Here is a 15,186-nt window from a genome sequence, read left to right on the forward strand (position 1 = left end):
ATATAATAAATACATCATCTTAGGACAACTAAACAAACATTTGGGGGAAATTTTTGGACTCCCCACCTCATTCCTTGATACTAAAATAAGTTCCAAATGGGCCAAAGCTTTGAAGTAAAAAAGAAACCATAAAACTACCAGAAATAAAAAAAAGATAACCTCGAATCATTCTAAGAATTATACAAAAACCAGAAGCCATAAAATATGAGATGGATATATTCAACCTCATAAAAATAAAAGGCAGATGCATGGCAGTGGGAGGGGGGCACACAATAAAAAGATAAACAACATACTGTGGGAATACTGGCGACTCATCTCACAAAAGGCCACTGTTGGCTATATATGATGAATTCTTACAAATCTAAGAAAAGACCAACAGCCCAAGAGAAGGGTGACCAAGATATGAAATGAACCCATCAAAATAGGTTCAACTTGACTCAGTATAAGAAAGATGCCAAATTAATTGACCGTGAAATGCAGTCCTCCCACCCCCTGGCAGGGCAGCAGAGTTCATTAGGGGGAGGAACTGTGCCAGAGAGGGGTCCACAGGTGAGGCCGTGGGGGTGAGGGGGCCCACAGGTACTGCTGTGGGGGTGAGGAGGGCTGCAGGTAGGGCTGGGGGCTTCAGGTAGCTGGAGGTGGGCTGATTCATCCCCTCCCGGATTTCCCCCCCAACACACAGGCAGGGCAGGGGTTCTTGGGGCTACCTGTGTGGAGCTGCCTCCAGATGCCTCGTCCTCACTGCGCTGTGCTGAAGACCTGCTCAATCTCTCATCCTGCTGTCCTGTTTCTCAGCAGAAGTGCCAGATTAATCGGGGTGCATGGAGGCCCTGCTCCACCCCCAGCCCCCATCACAGCCCCTCATCACAAGCTCCACTGCCCCCACCTCAGGGTCTAGTCAGCTTTACCCACATTGCTTTATCACATCCCAGCTGTCCCCACTCGTCACAGGTGGCTGTCAAATCCCTGGCCTCCCACAGACTGCAGTGTCCCCAGGCAGTTCCTTCTCTTCCCAGCCTCAGTTACCCGGTTGGTGAAAGGGGTGAGACGTACCTCTTAGGAGGGAGAATTAATAAGAATGTGGGAGGTAGGAGGGCAGGATAGGGGGTCCCAGAGTGGGTCGGGGTCCCTGAGTTTGCAGGTCCTGCCTAGGGATATCTATCTGGGAGGTGCAGTGACAACAGTCCTTTGGAGAAGAGGTGGGCAAACCGGGAGGTCTGCCAGGAGGAGCCAGATAGCTGGCCCCTGAATGCTGGGCCAGCATGGCCAAGGCTAGCTGACTGCTCCTCAGGAACCCACTTGCCTGGTTTTGCCTGCACACCCCCCTTGCCCATGACCAAGGAAGACTACTTGACCAGCTTGCTGGGTGGCCCCTGGGGCTGAGCTTCAGGGACCGGAGTGAGGCCAGAGCTGCTCTCACGAGGCAGAGCGTGTGGGTCCTTCCTGCCCCATAACTCACCAGCTTGTCTTGTCCTGCCTGGCAGAGCTTCCTAGTGAAAAGGTTACCTTTTTACCTGAGGCTGTCTCGAGGAGGGAGGATGGCAATAGGGTGGGGAGCAGGGAATGAGGCTCGGGTGTGAGACCTGAGGGGAAGCACCCCCAGAAGCCACTCCACCTGGCAGCTCAGGGAGCAGACTCTGCTCCCCGGGCCCTGGGACAGGGAGACCCAGTCTGTGGGGCCCAGGCTCCTGGGAGGGGGGTTGTTCAGCCCCAAGAGCTTCTGGCCACAGCCCAAAATGGGAAGAAGCTATGCCACATGCTTGTTGGTGTTTGTTTGTTGCTCTGGATGTGGCAGCCACCTGGGTTTTTGTCACAGATGAGGAGACCAAAGCCCAGGAGTGTCCCCAGGAAGTGTCCAGGAAGTAAGGAGTGGGGAAGGGCCGTGACCAGCCAGGTGGAGGGTCACTGTCCATCTTCTCCAGGCCTGACTCCCAGGGAGCCCCTGGACGCCTGGTGGGCTACAGAGCCCGGTTGACAAATACAACTCTGTGCCCCTTTGTTCTTAGGGAGTTTCAATGACTAAAAGGCAGCTCCTACAATAGAAAAAGGACATCAGGTAAAAACTAGAGAAAGAGGAATAAAGTATGGGCTTCAGTTGATAATAAAGTATCAGCATTGGTTCATCAATTAGACACACTGAGTAGGATGTAAACAATAGGGGAAGCTGTGTGTGCTGCTTCTGGGAACTCTGTGTTATCCTCTCAATTTTTCTGTAAATACAGAACTGTTCTGAAATCTAAACGTTTATTTTAAAAATTAAAAGAACAGATAGATTTGTCAGCAAAAGCTTTGACTCTATAGAATAGAGCAGGACACCCTCCTCCGTGACAAACCAGGCTCTATGCACCTGTTTCCACCCAGTTGAGCCCAGTTCTGTGCTGGCCACTTGGGGGCTTTGACCAGAAAATTCTGCCATAGATATTAAAAAAAATTTTTTTTTGTCTCTTTGCTATTTCTTGGGCCGCTCCCACGGCATGTGGAGGTTCCCAGGCTAGGGGTCCAATCGGAGCTGTAGCCACCGGCCTACGCCAGAGCCACAGCAACGGGGGATCCGAGCCGCGTCTGTAGCCTACACCACAGCTCACGGCAACGCCGGATCGTCAACCCACTGAGCAAGGGCAGGGACCTAGTCGGATTCGTCAACCACTGCACCACGACGGGAACTCCTAAAAAAAATTTTTTTTTATTATCATTGATTTACAATGTTCTGTCAATAGCTGCTGTACAGCAAAGTGACCCAGCTATATATATATATATATACACATACATTCTATTTCTCACATTATCCTCCATCATGTTCCATCACAAGTGACTAGATATAGTTCCCTGTGCAGCAGGATCTCATTGCTTATCCACTCCAAATGCAATAGTTTGCATCTACTAACCTCAACTCCCAGTCCATCCTACTCCTCCCCCTCCCCCTTGGCAACCACATTTTGTTCTCCACGTCCATGAGTTTGTTTCTTTTCTGCAGATAGGTTCATTTGTACCGTATATCAGATTCCAGATATAAGTGGTATCATATAGTATTTGTCTTTCTCTTTCTGACTTTCTTAGTATGAGAGTCTCTGGTTCCATCCATGTTGCTGCAAATGCTGTAGATTATTTTAGTTGCTTGAGTCTGAGGAGATGATTAAAGGGTGGATTGTCGGGAAGTAAAGAGTGCGAGTGGTGCCCAGGGCATAGAGAAAGCGCAAGCACCTCAAAGGCCCCGTGACACCCGATGGGATGACTCAAAGACAGATAGCACACGTGGAGGCAAGAGGGGGCACGGCTGGGTGCTGTGGGCGGGGCACATGGAGGGAGGGACGGCATCTCCCCAGGCCTGTGTCCCCCAGCCTCAGGGACCCTGCAGTTACTCAGAAGCAGACAGCCCACTGTGTAGATGGAGATTTTGGCTAGGGAGTGGGGATGGTGGGGCCAGAGTCTTGCGGCCACCATGTGGTTCCCTGCAGCCCTCACAGGCCAAGCATCACGCTGGGCTGCAGAGAGAGAAAGGGAACCAAGGACCAGCACACCTCAGTTTCCCTCATTGTCTGTAACTTGAAAGGAGATCCCTGTAGAAGCGCACCTGTTCCCAGGGGCCTAGAGGAGACCCCACCAGAGTGAGAGGCAGTGGGTGGACCAGTCCCAGCTGAGTCCAGCCTTCAGCTGGACGGAGAGAGGAGGTAGCATGTGCTGCCAGCCCTCCCAGCTACCCCCACCCAGCCGGCCCGCCAGGAGAGGAGGGAAGCCTTGAAGTGCCAGGCCTTTGAATTGCCGTCTCCATGGCAACGCGTGGGCACAAAGGGCTGGGCCTGAGCAGGCGGCTGCGCAAAGCTGGAAGGAGGAAGGAATCTTTTATTTATGGGGATGAAGCACTGGGGAGCTGGGCTGCACCCATGCCTGGGGCCAGACCAAGGTCTTGAGGCTGTGCACTCTGCCTGTAGCTGGAGCCCCTGAGCCAGCACCTGCCTGGTGCACAACCCAGTCACCTGGCTAGTTCAGGAGTATGAAGCATGGGCAAATTGAAGGAGCAAGAGTCCAGCCCATACCCAGCCTGAGGAGCAATGGCAGAGGCGAGGGGTTGAGGTAGCCCCCCACTTCCAGGGCACCCCAGTCTATAGGGCATATTTGCCAGGACAGGTCCATGCCAGGTACTAGGACAGGTACAGGTGTGAGGACATGTGGCCAGACCAGGTGCTACAGAAACAGAACTCAGGTGCTACAAAAGGGCCTCTCAGAAGAGGAGGCTTAAAGGAGCCAGACGTGGGCAGCAGGAACCACCCATGCAGAGACCATGGGTCAGAACAAAGCTGCCAAACTCTAAGGGTAGGAAGGAAGCCAGGAGCCAGGGGAGAGGGTGGCAGCCTAGTCCCCTGCAGCCTCTCCTGTACCCCTACCTGGCCACGGGCACCAGGCCTCAGAAATCAGGTGTCTTGGCCACCAGGCGTGGGTCCTGCCTGCTTCCAGCGCAGCCACCGTCCACTCTCGGGTTCCAGCCACCACCCCCATCTTCCCTCCAGTTCGTCCCCTCAGTTCCTCAGTGTTCATTTTGTTCTCTGAGGCCCCCCAGTGCAGGAAACTGCACCCAGGGTGCATGAGGGGGTTCTGACCCCAAAGACCCAGGAGCAATGCAGAAACTACTATCATGAGCAGAGATTTCATTTTACTTTTTTAAAATATCTGAGCTGGAGTTCCCGTTGTAGCTCAGTGAGTTAAAAACCTGACATAGTGTCTGTGAGGGTACAGGTTTGATCCCTGGCCTCAGTAGGTTAAGTATCCAACTGGCTCTTATTCAACCCCTAGCTTGGGAACCTCCATATGCCACAGGTGCAGCTGTAAAAAAAATAAAATAAAATATCTGAGCCAGACTGAAGAGAGAAACAGAGAGATGGAGGTGAATGTCATAGCCCTGCAGGTGTCTCCCCAGACCTACCCCACAACAGTTCCTCACTCCTCCTGGAAGCAGCCCTTGTAAATGTCTAGGTTGAGGCAATATTTTGTGAAATCAGGAGGATCAAACTGGAAATTCAAACCCAGCATGTCCGATGAGCTACACACATGTCCTCTGAGGTGAGAGAGGGATGCTGAGGTACCAGAACCTTGGATTTCAATGAGGAACCAAATCTCGGTGCTACAGAGGGCTTGTGGGGCAACATACCTCACTCTACCGGAGGCCTAGGCTGACCTGTATGGGAAGATGCCACCCTTTGGGGAGCCAGGGAACCTGGAGCCCAAGACCCAAGTGGCCCATCTGAGCTTTTGTGCTTTCCACAGCCCTAGGTCCTGGACCCCTGCACACCAGCCCCAGCAAAGCTTAGGGCAGCTGGGGCTGTTTCCTCCCTTCGTGTCTGGGTACCACTCCCTCACACCCCTGCCTGAGCCAGGCTGTCTCCCTCCTGGTGGCCTTTGGGTCAGTTTGGTCTCCTTAAGTTCCACTTTGAGGTCTGAGCCCTGAGTCAGGAGAGTGAGGGCTCCAGGGGAGCAGGCAAGACTGAAGGGACAGGCCCAAGTGAACAGTGAAACAATAAGGCCAAGCCCTAGGCTGGGACCAGCAGAGGGAGCAGAGCTTGCGGATGATGATAGCAAATTCAAAACACCACCCATGGGGTGGAGGGCACTGAAGCGCCAAGCCTGGGCTTGTGGGAAGCACCTGTGCAGGTTCTGGAACCAGCAGCCTTGAAGGGATGATCTCCCCATCACTGAAGGACGTAGGGACTGACCTTCTGCTGGGGTGACAAGATTCTGCAGCCTTCAAGATGCTGGGTCCAGGAGTTTCTGCTGTGGTGCGATGGGATTGGCGGCATCTCTGGAGTGCTAGGAAGCAAGTTTGATCCCAACCTGACACAGCGGGTTAAGGATACAGCGTTGCTGCAGCTGTAGCATAGGTGGCAACTGTGGCCCGGATCTGATTCCTAGCCTGGGAGTTCCATATGCTGTAGGGAACCCAAAAAAGGAAAAAAAAGAAAAGAAAAAAAGCAGATGTTGGGTCCAGGAATCCTCAGGCCCAGGGCGCAGTCACATCTGCCCCCCTCCACCTTTAGGTAGAAGGTGGCCTCTGAGGATGCTTGCCAGGCCCTTGAGGCCAAGTTTTGCTTCATGAAGGCGCTGCCTGCCTATGGCCATGCTGGCCCGCTGGCAAGCAGGGTCCCCGAGCTGCTGGGAGGTGCGTTCTTTAGGACTTGTGGTGCAGAGGCAACAAAAACTGCTTGATGGCCCCTGAGATGTGTTCGTCGTGTGCCACTCAAAATGTGCTAGAGCTTCACCCCCCTCCTGGGGGCAGGGGCAGGATTGCAGGAGGCAAACCCTGCACTGGGCTCTAAGATGGGCCAAGATTGTCCAGGGGGTGACCCATGGGGGTTGGAGGCGTGGACAGGGGAGAGAGAGTTCTCTGCAGGAGGCAGGCAGCAGGTGAGAGGCCTGAAGGGGAGGTGGGAGAGGGGTGCTAGCATGGGGTCGGGGAGGAGTGAGGTCTGATCTCCCTCTTCAGCCTCAGCTGGTGGTCTGGGTGTCCTTGAGGGGCAGCAAAGACGCTCTGTAGGGTGGCTCCATGGCTCTCTGCTGCCCTCTGCTGACCCATTCGGTCACTGTGGGCCTGGATGGTCAGCTCCCCAGAACCCACAAGGGCCTGGACCCTGGGAGAGCAGGCTAGGAAGTGCCAGGGGAAGGCACAGGTTGAGTAGCTAAGTTCTGAGGGAGGTTGTGCCCACCTCTGTGCCCTGCCTCATCCTGGCCAGGAGGCCCTGGTGGACTCTGTGGGACAGCCTGGGGGCCACCACCACTGCCACACAGTGGCTCAAGAGGAAAGGGCTCAGAGATGCTGGGCTGCCACCCAGCATCTCAGAACAGCAGGGGCCAACCTGTCATGTGCTACCCAGGAGGGGGACAGGAAACCCCACCCAGAGCACCCCAGCCCCCTACAGGCACTGAGGCGCCCCATCTGGGCCCTTGGTGGGGGCCTAAGGAGAGGTTAAGGGAGGAGCTTCTTGCACCTTCTGCCCCCAAACTCACCCTGAACATGACCCTGCTCCCCCAGCCCCCTCCCAGTATGGGGCTCACCCCCAGACCCCCTCTGTGAGGACCTACGTGTTGAGGGGATGTATCTTTATGGCGGATCTTTCTCTGTGTGCCCCAGAGCTCTGTACACAAATAAGGAATACCGTCAGTCTTTTTTTTTTTCTTTTCTTTTCTTTTTACAGCTGCACCCAATGGCATATGGAAATTCCTGGGCCAAATGTGAAATCGGAGCTGCAGTTGCCAGCCATGCCACAGCCACAGCAACACCAGATCTGAGCCACATCTGCAAACTCACTGTAGCTTGCAGCAACACCAGATCCTTAACTCACTGAGCGAGGCCAGGGATTGAACCCACATTCTCACTGACACTATGTTCTTAACCCACTGAGCCATGATGGGAACTCCCTGTCAATATCAATGGTATTTGATCCCTGGTTAAGACAGGCCTGTGGGCTGTTCTGGAAGCATAGGCGCTGACCTGTGCTGAGCTGAGGCAGGGTCTTCACCTGTGTGAACCCAGGGCTGTAAAGGGCTCAGGGTGATTCTGTTTGCTAAGAAGCCCTCAGTGCCCTGGGCCTCCTCCCATCCCACCACGGCCCCCTCAGGCTCCTGAGGCTCCCTTACCCCCTGAAGTTACTCAGAATCTTCCCTGCTCTTCAGGGGGTGTCAGATCCTCATCTCCCATGCTGTTTCTCCTGAGCCTGCCCACCCTGGCTGGTTGCAGAGGTCCTGTGCAGAACAAACCCTTGCAGGCTGCTGTGGGGACAGTGCTGGAGGCAGCTCTCAGCTTCCATGGGCCTCTGTACCCACTGCGCAGCTGTGAGCCAGAGCAGGGCTTTCCAGTGCCTTGACAACTCGCCCTGAGGCAGCCCCATCCCTGCAGCGGTCCTACGTGGCCAGCAGGTCCCTCTGAGGACACGGATGCTGAGAAGCGCCAGGAAGGCGGGAGCCTGGAGCCAGGAGGGGTGGGAAGTTCCAGCAGGGAGGGCGGGTATGCACACACAAGCAGTGTGCTGGGGGTGCAGGTATGTGGGGGGCGGGGGAGTCTGCGCACAGACACTTGAAATGTGTGTTCACATGTGTCACACCTGCAAAGAAGAAACTGCAGAGAGATGCACCTGCATTTAGCCTTGGCTTCCCTCCCTGGGTTTGGGATCTCAGGCAGTGCTGTTCTTTCTGCTGCCTTTCCATGTGTTTATCAAGAGGTCTACAAGAAGCACAGGATAGCTCTATAATCAGAAAGAAAACAAGCTTTTTCAAAACATCAGGTGGTGTTCAAAGCACACAAAGACCTCTGAGAGGCTGGGAGTAAGGCCTGGGTGGTCCAGATCGAGGTTCCAGGAAACTGGGAGGAGGACTAAAGCAGGAACAGGGCTTCACTGGCACTGGGGGAACCCGCAAGGCTCTGTTTTAGAATCATGTGCATGTGTGTGTATGTGTGTGTGTGTGTGTGTGTGTGTGTGTGTGTGTGTGTGTGTGTGTGTGTGGCATTTCTCACCAGCCATCCTGTCCTCACCACTCCCCTCCTGGATAGAGGTGGGAACTTCCTGCCCTGTCCTACAGCCTGTTCTGCCCAGAGTGCCCAACTGAGTTGCTCCAGACCCACCCTTGGGCCTCAGGGGTCTCACAGGTGCTAGCCTGGAGTGGGCACCCTGGCTCCCCAGGCTCAGCCCTCAGAGAAGGCACAGACCCTCCAGCGCCCACAGCATCCTGCTTCCCCTTCAGCCTCCCCAGTCAGCAGCATCTGAATGGACACACCCCTTGAGTATAACACGGACCGCAAGGGGGCCGGGTTGTCTGTGCCTTGGTGTCCGCCTCTCCAGAACAGCTGGATGCACAGGAGGACAAGAGCTTTGTGCTCTGCTGGGAGCAGGGAGGCCAAGGTCAGCATTGCTGAGTACCTGGAGGTACAGCTCGTACCAACGTCAAAGTGTGGCCGGAGCAAGGAAGGAAAATCGATGTTGAGCTGAGGGACTGTCCACAGCCGCAGCTGCACGTGTGCAGGGACAGGGTGGGGGCGGGGCTGGGACAGGGCTGGGGGCGCCAGACCCACCCCAGCTTTAAAGGCTGCTGCACCTTTCCACCTCCTATGAGAACTTGGGAAAGGGGCAGCCAGGTGAACAGCACCCCGGGAGCCCGTCCACGTGGGCCCGCATGTCCCACCGTCCCTTGGGGGTAGTCAGGCTCCTAGCCCAGCTGGAGCAGAACTGCTGACTGAGCACTGGGGCGGATCCTGGGGAGGAGCGAGGGCCTTGAACAGCAGTTCAGAGACACTCCAGGCCAGCACCAGCCATGCCAGCGAACCAATCTTCAAAAAATTCTGGCTAACCTGGGTTGAAGGGCACCGGTGAGGGGTCGGCTTAGAGGCCTGCATCTCTGTCTCCAACTGGCCTTGATTATTACGCTTTACAAAATAAGCTATAGGGTTATTTTATGGCATTATTACTTTCATAAAAAATTATGCCATCACTTTATAAAAGAGCAATCCCGATACAAAAACACTACTATAAAAAACAAAGGTCACCCACAGTCCCTGCTTCCTCCATTCATGTGTTCTCTCCCCACTCCCACCCCTTTCTGTGGCCTTTGTGGGCACACAGCTTTGCCTATGCCGGCGCTCCCCACCCCTGTGAAGCAGGGACACATGTCCCTGTGGCCAGCACACAAAAGACTCGTTATCATCAGCCCTTCAGCCCCTGTGGTGACATTTAAGGATGTCCCAAATCTGCTTTATCAGGGGGCTCTGGCAGAAGCCCCATCACACTGAGCCCACGAAGGACCCAGTGTGCTGCACTGACCCTGCTGCCAGGTGACCTTCAGTGAGACCTTGGGCTGAAAAGCCTCTATGCAGCCCAGGGAGACAGCTCTGCAGTCCCTGAGAGGTGCTGGGGCAGCAGAGGAACCTTCAGTCATCAGGTGTGCAGCCCCCACCTGTCCCTGACCCTAGGGAACCCATCTCAGTGACCCAAGTGCAAGTTCTGATGTAACTACTGTTGGGGGACAGCCAGGGCAGGGAGCCCCTGAGGGTTCCCCAGGCCCAGACCCCAGGAGAGGCTGTGGTTTGGTGCCCCCAATTCAGGAGCTGTAAGGGACAAGAGCTCAGGGGGAACCAGGCACAACTCAGTACTGCTGGAGGGAGATGGGGCCAGGGCGGGGAGCCACTATGCTGAAGTGTCAGAAGTCAGAAGCACAGTCTGCAAGCCCCCTCCCCCCCAGGTATCCTGCTGGCTGGAAGATGCTCAGGCTGCAACCACTGATAGAGCAGGACCACCAGCCTCCTCATCTTGGGCCAGGTCTTGCTGTCACCCCCTGAATTCCCAGCTCTCCTGTACCAATCCAGCATTTCCTGATCTCAATTCAGCTGTTGCCTTTAGGAAGCTGCCTAGTCACCACACAGGTGCCCAGGAAGCACAGCCAGTGCCGAGGCCATTGCCAGTGGCTGGCTTGGGACACACAGCCCTGCCAGGCCCTGGGGACTCTGGGCAAGCTAATCCCTACACACTGGGGGCCTCCCTCCTTGGGGAGAGACTGCCATGGACAGGGAGCTTGTGGGTCCCACCTGTGCAAGTTGCCATGTGGGTCCAAAGCCACGAAGGGCTGGTCATGTAATCCTGACTTGGGCCAGCTCCTCAGGAATGTCCAGGACGTCAGCCAGAGCCCCTGCTTTGCCTTTTCTTTCTATGGCTATTATTCACACACTTAAAACATATATTTTTTTTTTATCACAGAAGTCACACATGCTTGTAAGGAATAATAAGCTCAAAGAAGACAGGTGTATAAAGGCACAGGTGCCTATATCTGCCTACTGCACCTTCCCTGAGAGATTTCGGGGCCCTGGGCACCTGCAAAGACCACCCAAGCAGCCTATCACAGGCACCATCCTACACCTGCCCCCTGGCCTTGGGGAGGTATCGACTGGGTCCCCTAGAGGAGCCGGGTCATGTTCCCCAGGGAGGTTCCCATCTGGGCTGGGGTGTCACCGGGCTGGAGCAGAGAGGGCATGGCTGGCCCAGTGTCACCAAGAGTCCTGGCTTTTGGGTGACCCCAGAAGACCATGTGGTGTGTCTCTCACATCCCTCCTAGGCTCACAGAGTGTGTGTGTGTCACCCAGTGAGGACTGCAGGTAGGGAGACCAAAGCCACAGCTTCCCAGGATGGCCTTGCCTATGAGACTTGGCCCAGGACCTGTTGGCTATCCACAAGGTCCAGGTCCTTGGTGACCTGACAGCACCCCCCAGGGGAATATTCATCATGTAGGAAGCCTGGGTAGGGGACACTGCCACGTCTGTGTCTCCAGGACTAGTGCCAGAAGGGTATCCCCTTCCACATGGGACTCCCCACCTGTAACCTGCTCATCTCTGAACGCTGAGGTCCCTGGGGGCTCCCTCCTGACCAGCAGGAGGCCTGGTCTCCTGAAATTTCCCTGCACCTTGAAGGTGCCCTGTGCAGGTGACAAGAGCACACCTGGTTTGTCAGGTGTTTAGTGGATGCTCCCCAGTGCCCAATGAATCTTGGCAGCAATCCTGAGGGAGTGTTGCTATTATTGTTTCCCCAGGGGATAGGTCCCAGCGAGTTCCTGTCGTGGCGCAGTGGTAATGAACCCAACTAATATCCTAATATCTATGAGGATGCAGTTTGGATCCCTGGCCTCGCTCAGTGGGTTAAGGATTGGGCATTGCCATGAGCTGTGGCGTAGGTCACAGACTTGGCTCAGATGCTGTGTTGCTTGGCTGTGGTGTAGGCCAGCATCTACAGCTCCAATTCGACCCCTAGCCTGGGGACTTCCACATGCTGTGAGTGTAGCCCTAAAAAGACAAAAAAAAAAAAAAAAACAAAAACAAAAACAAAAAACCCTGGGGAGAGGACCTCTACCTGGCCCAAAGCCACTGTCTGTGTCCTCGCTCTGCAGTCCCCGTACCAGCGTGTGGGGTGTGTCTAGGACACAACCACAGCTGGGTCGCCGTGGGCTGCCATTACCATTGCCAAGTTACTCCAGTCTTTGTGTGTGTGCTTGGTCCTGTTAAAGGTGTCTGGAGCCCCGAGCTGACTGTCCTATTTGAGGGAAGGACTCCATCTCACTGACCTCAGCCACACACGTGTATCCACCAGCCTTGAGCCTGCTTCATGCCTGCCCTTCCATCACCAGAGGCTTCAGGTCCCTCGGGCTTCGTTCCCTTTCAAGGCCTGAGCCTGGGCCAAGGCCCACATTCCTGCATCCCTGGCCTGCAGGTGCCCCGCCTAGTGCCAGCCAGCTCCACAGATGGAGTCTGACAACTGGAAAAGGTGGAAGAGGACTCTGGGGACAGTAACCCTGGCTTCGAATCCTGCAGTGGGCCCTTGGGCGGGTGGTCCTGCCCTTCTGAGCCTCAGTTTTCTCTGCATAAAATGGAGCAGCAGTCGTAACTCCCCGAGGGGAAGGGTGTGATTGTCATGCTTGTCAGCATGTAGAAGACAATTTGATTTCACAGAGAAAGAATCTGGGACGGGGCGGGGGGGACCTGAGTGCCTTTCCTCACACATATTGAAAGTCACCACACAAAGCAGCCAGTGTAGTGAAGCGTAACGACATTCACGTAAACACAGTAGCTTGTTCTAGGCCTGAGCAATCTTAATGTCAGGAAATGCAATCATATTTTACTAGCTCTGAAAAAAAAATGACTAAAATCACAGAGTTAAATAGAGCTTGGACAGAATCTGTGAACGCTGGCAGGGGGTAGGATAAAGGGATAATGTGCCAATGAGGGAATTTACGCTCTGGGGGAGCAAACACTGGCCTGTGTTCGGTGCAGGCCGATAATAGGAAGACAAGCCCCAAATTAAACAAATGTGAATGAAATTCTCTGTGTGCAGATGGAGCAAATATATCAGTACAAATGGGTACAGAGCAAGCAGCAAAATGTAATAAATTGCAATGAGTCTGACGTGGAGCCACAATTCAGGCAAATATTTCAGGAAATACAGGAAGAGGCATAGGGCAAAATAATAACTTTGACAGAGTGCCAATGTCATGTTCATGGATGAAATGAAAACAAACATTTCACTGCATGTCTGTAGGAGAAGGGGCGCAGGAGGAACTCAAGGAGGCTCTCTGGGAAGAGCTGGACCACAGGAATGTGCAAAGAGGGGGGGGGCCTGAGATGGCCAGGCTGGCCACTCACCAGGGTCTGTGGCCTGGCTGCTTCTTCCTTGAAGCCCCTGGCCTTGCTGACTGGCCCTCCTCAGGGGGGTTGACCAGCAAGTGACTGCCACATGACCAGGTCCCCTGAGGTCTGGCCCTCTCAGATCTGCCTCAACCTCCTGAGCTGGAGGACAGGGGTCCAGGGCTGACGTGAGGTGAGGAACCCAGTGCGACCTCCCCGCACGAGGCAGGGCTGAACATACTCCTGTGGACTGACCACCACATGACTGTGCTGCCTCCTCTGTGAGGTTGGCCTGGAACTTGCCTTGACCTTGTCAGCTGTGTTTTGCCTTAGACTCTATCCTTTATTTCTTGAGTCAGAGCAGAGATGGAGAGACAATGTGCGGGAAGTTCAGCCCATGAGCTGACCTGGCATTTCACATGTGCAATCATTTTGCCAAATGTGGACAATTATCAACCTTCTTCATTATCAGTGCAGTGAACCGTGGTACAGCTGGTGGTGCCACGGTACCCTCACCACTCTGGCCACTAAAACAAGCACATTAGAGTGATGTCACTGGCAGGGGCAGACAAAATCCAGATTATCCTGGAAATGGGCTGAGCATGGTACCAGGCTGGTGGGGAGGGTTGGAGTCGGGTTCAGCTCCAGCCCTGTGTGTTGGCTGGGAGCGCAGACTCACACCGACTGGTGTGTATATCACCAGGTACCTGCGAAACTGCTCAGCTGCACTTTGTCTTGACATGTGTTCCTGGGGGGAATGCTGAGGACTGGGGACCTGGGTTCAATCCTGGTAACAGGTGCAGATGCTCTTGAGGGAATGCAGCCCAGGCCAGCTTGATGTGTCCAGCAGAGAAGAGACATGGCACCAATGGGGTGTCTGCATAGAAAGCAGGAGCCAGGGTGCCGGGTGTGGGCTGGGCATGATCCAAGGGGGCTCAGGGCTCAGGGCAGGGCCTGGAGGATGAGTCTCCAACCCAGTCACCAGCCTAGGGCCTGGCATCAAACTTCCCACGTCACAGGTGCTCCTTCTTTCATTCAGTAAAGACACCTCGTGGGGCATTTGGGGAGGGACACAGCAGGAGGCAGAGACAAGTGTAAAAAGAGGGAGCTGTCAGGTCAAGTTGGTGCCCAGCTGACCCTGAGGAAGAGGGAAGGAGCTGGGTGCAGGGGGAGGGACAGCAGATTGACCTACACAATGAGAGGTAAGGTGGGTGTAGGCAGGGCCTAGCTGAGAGGGCTGATGAGCCAGGCTGAGCCCTACAGTCTTGTCCAGGTGGCAGCAAGGAGTCCCTGAATGGCTTTCGGGAGGAGGAAGTTCATCCAGAAAAGGAAATGGGGGGGTGACCATGGCCAGCTGCCAAGGCTGGCCTACTCTTGGCAAACTAGGTTTCTGAACTGTTGAAGGGATCCCCAAGTTCTGCTCCTGGGTCTTAACCACCTGCCCCCTGTGTCTCCCTTTCAACTTCAAAGGGGAGGGGGGCGGGGGTGGAGGCGGGGGCGGCAGGAGGAAACCTGTGACCAAGTCTAGAAGCCTCCTCAATGCAGGGTGTGAAGATGGTACCCCCTGGAGACATCAGCAAGGTCTGGGAGAGAGATGCCCCTGGCACCTAGCGGTTAGAAGCCTGGGGTGCTGATCAACGTCCTGCATACACAGGACCACCCCACAATTATACACTCCAAAGTGCCAAACAGGTTACTGTGTCCAGGACACCGAGATGCGTGGAGCACCCAGCAAATGAGGTGAAACAGGTGAGCAAGGTGGGGGGTGAGGTCAGCTCCGAGTGAGGTCACACCTACAGTCAGACCCAGGCGTGCATTTGTGCGATGTTGGTGGGAGGCGGAGTTCCAGTGGTGCAGGTGGAGGCCGGTCAGCCAAGGAGGCAGGGTCTCCTAGGGGGTGCGGCCACCAGCTGAGAAGGCGGGGCTTTCAGGGTACTGGGCGCACGTGGCCGCCCCTTGGTGGGCGGGGCCTGCCAGTGGATGCGCACCGTTGGGCAAGGCGCGGGATGAAGCCTCTGGGTAGAGGGCGTAGCTCGAAGCTCAGGGTG

This window comes from Sus scrofa, chromosome 14, assembly GCF_000003025.6.
Source record: "Sus scrofa isolate TJ Tabasco breed Duroc chromosome 14, Sscrofa11.1, whole genome shotgun sequence".
Classification (NCBI taxonomy): domain Eukaryota; kingdom Metazoa; phylum Chordata; class Mammalia; order Artiodactyla; family Suidae; genus Sus; species Sus scrofa.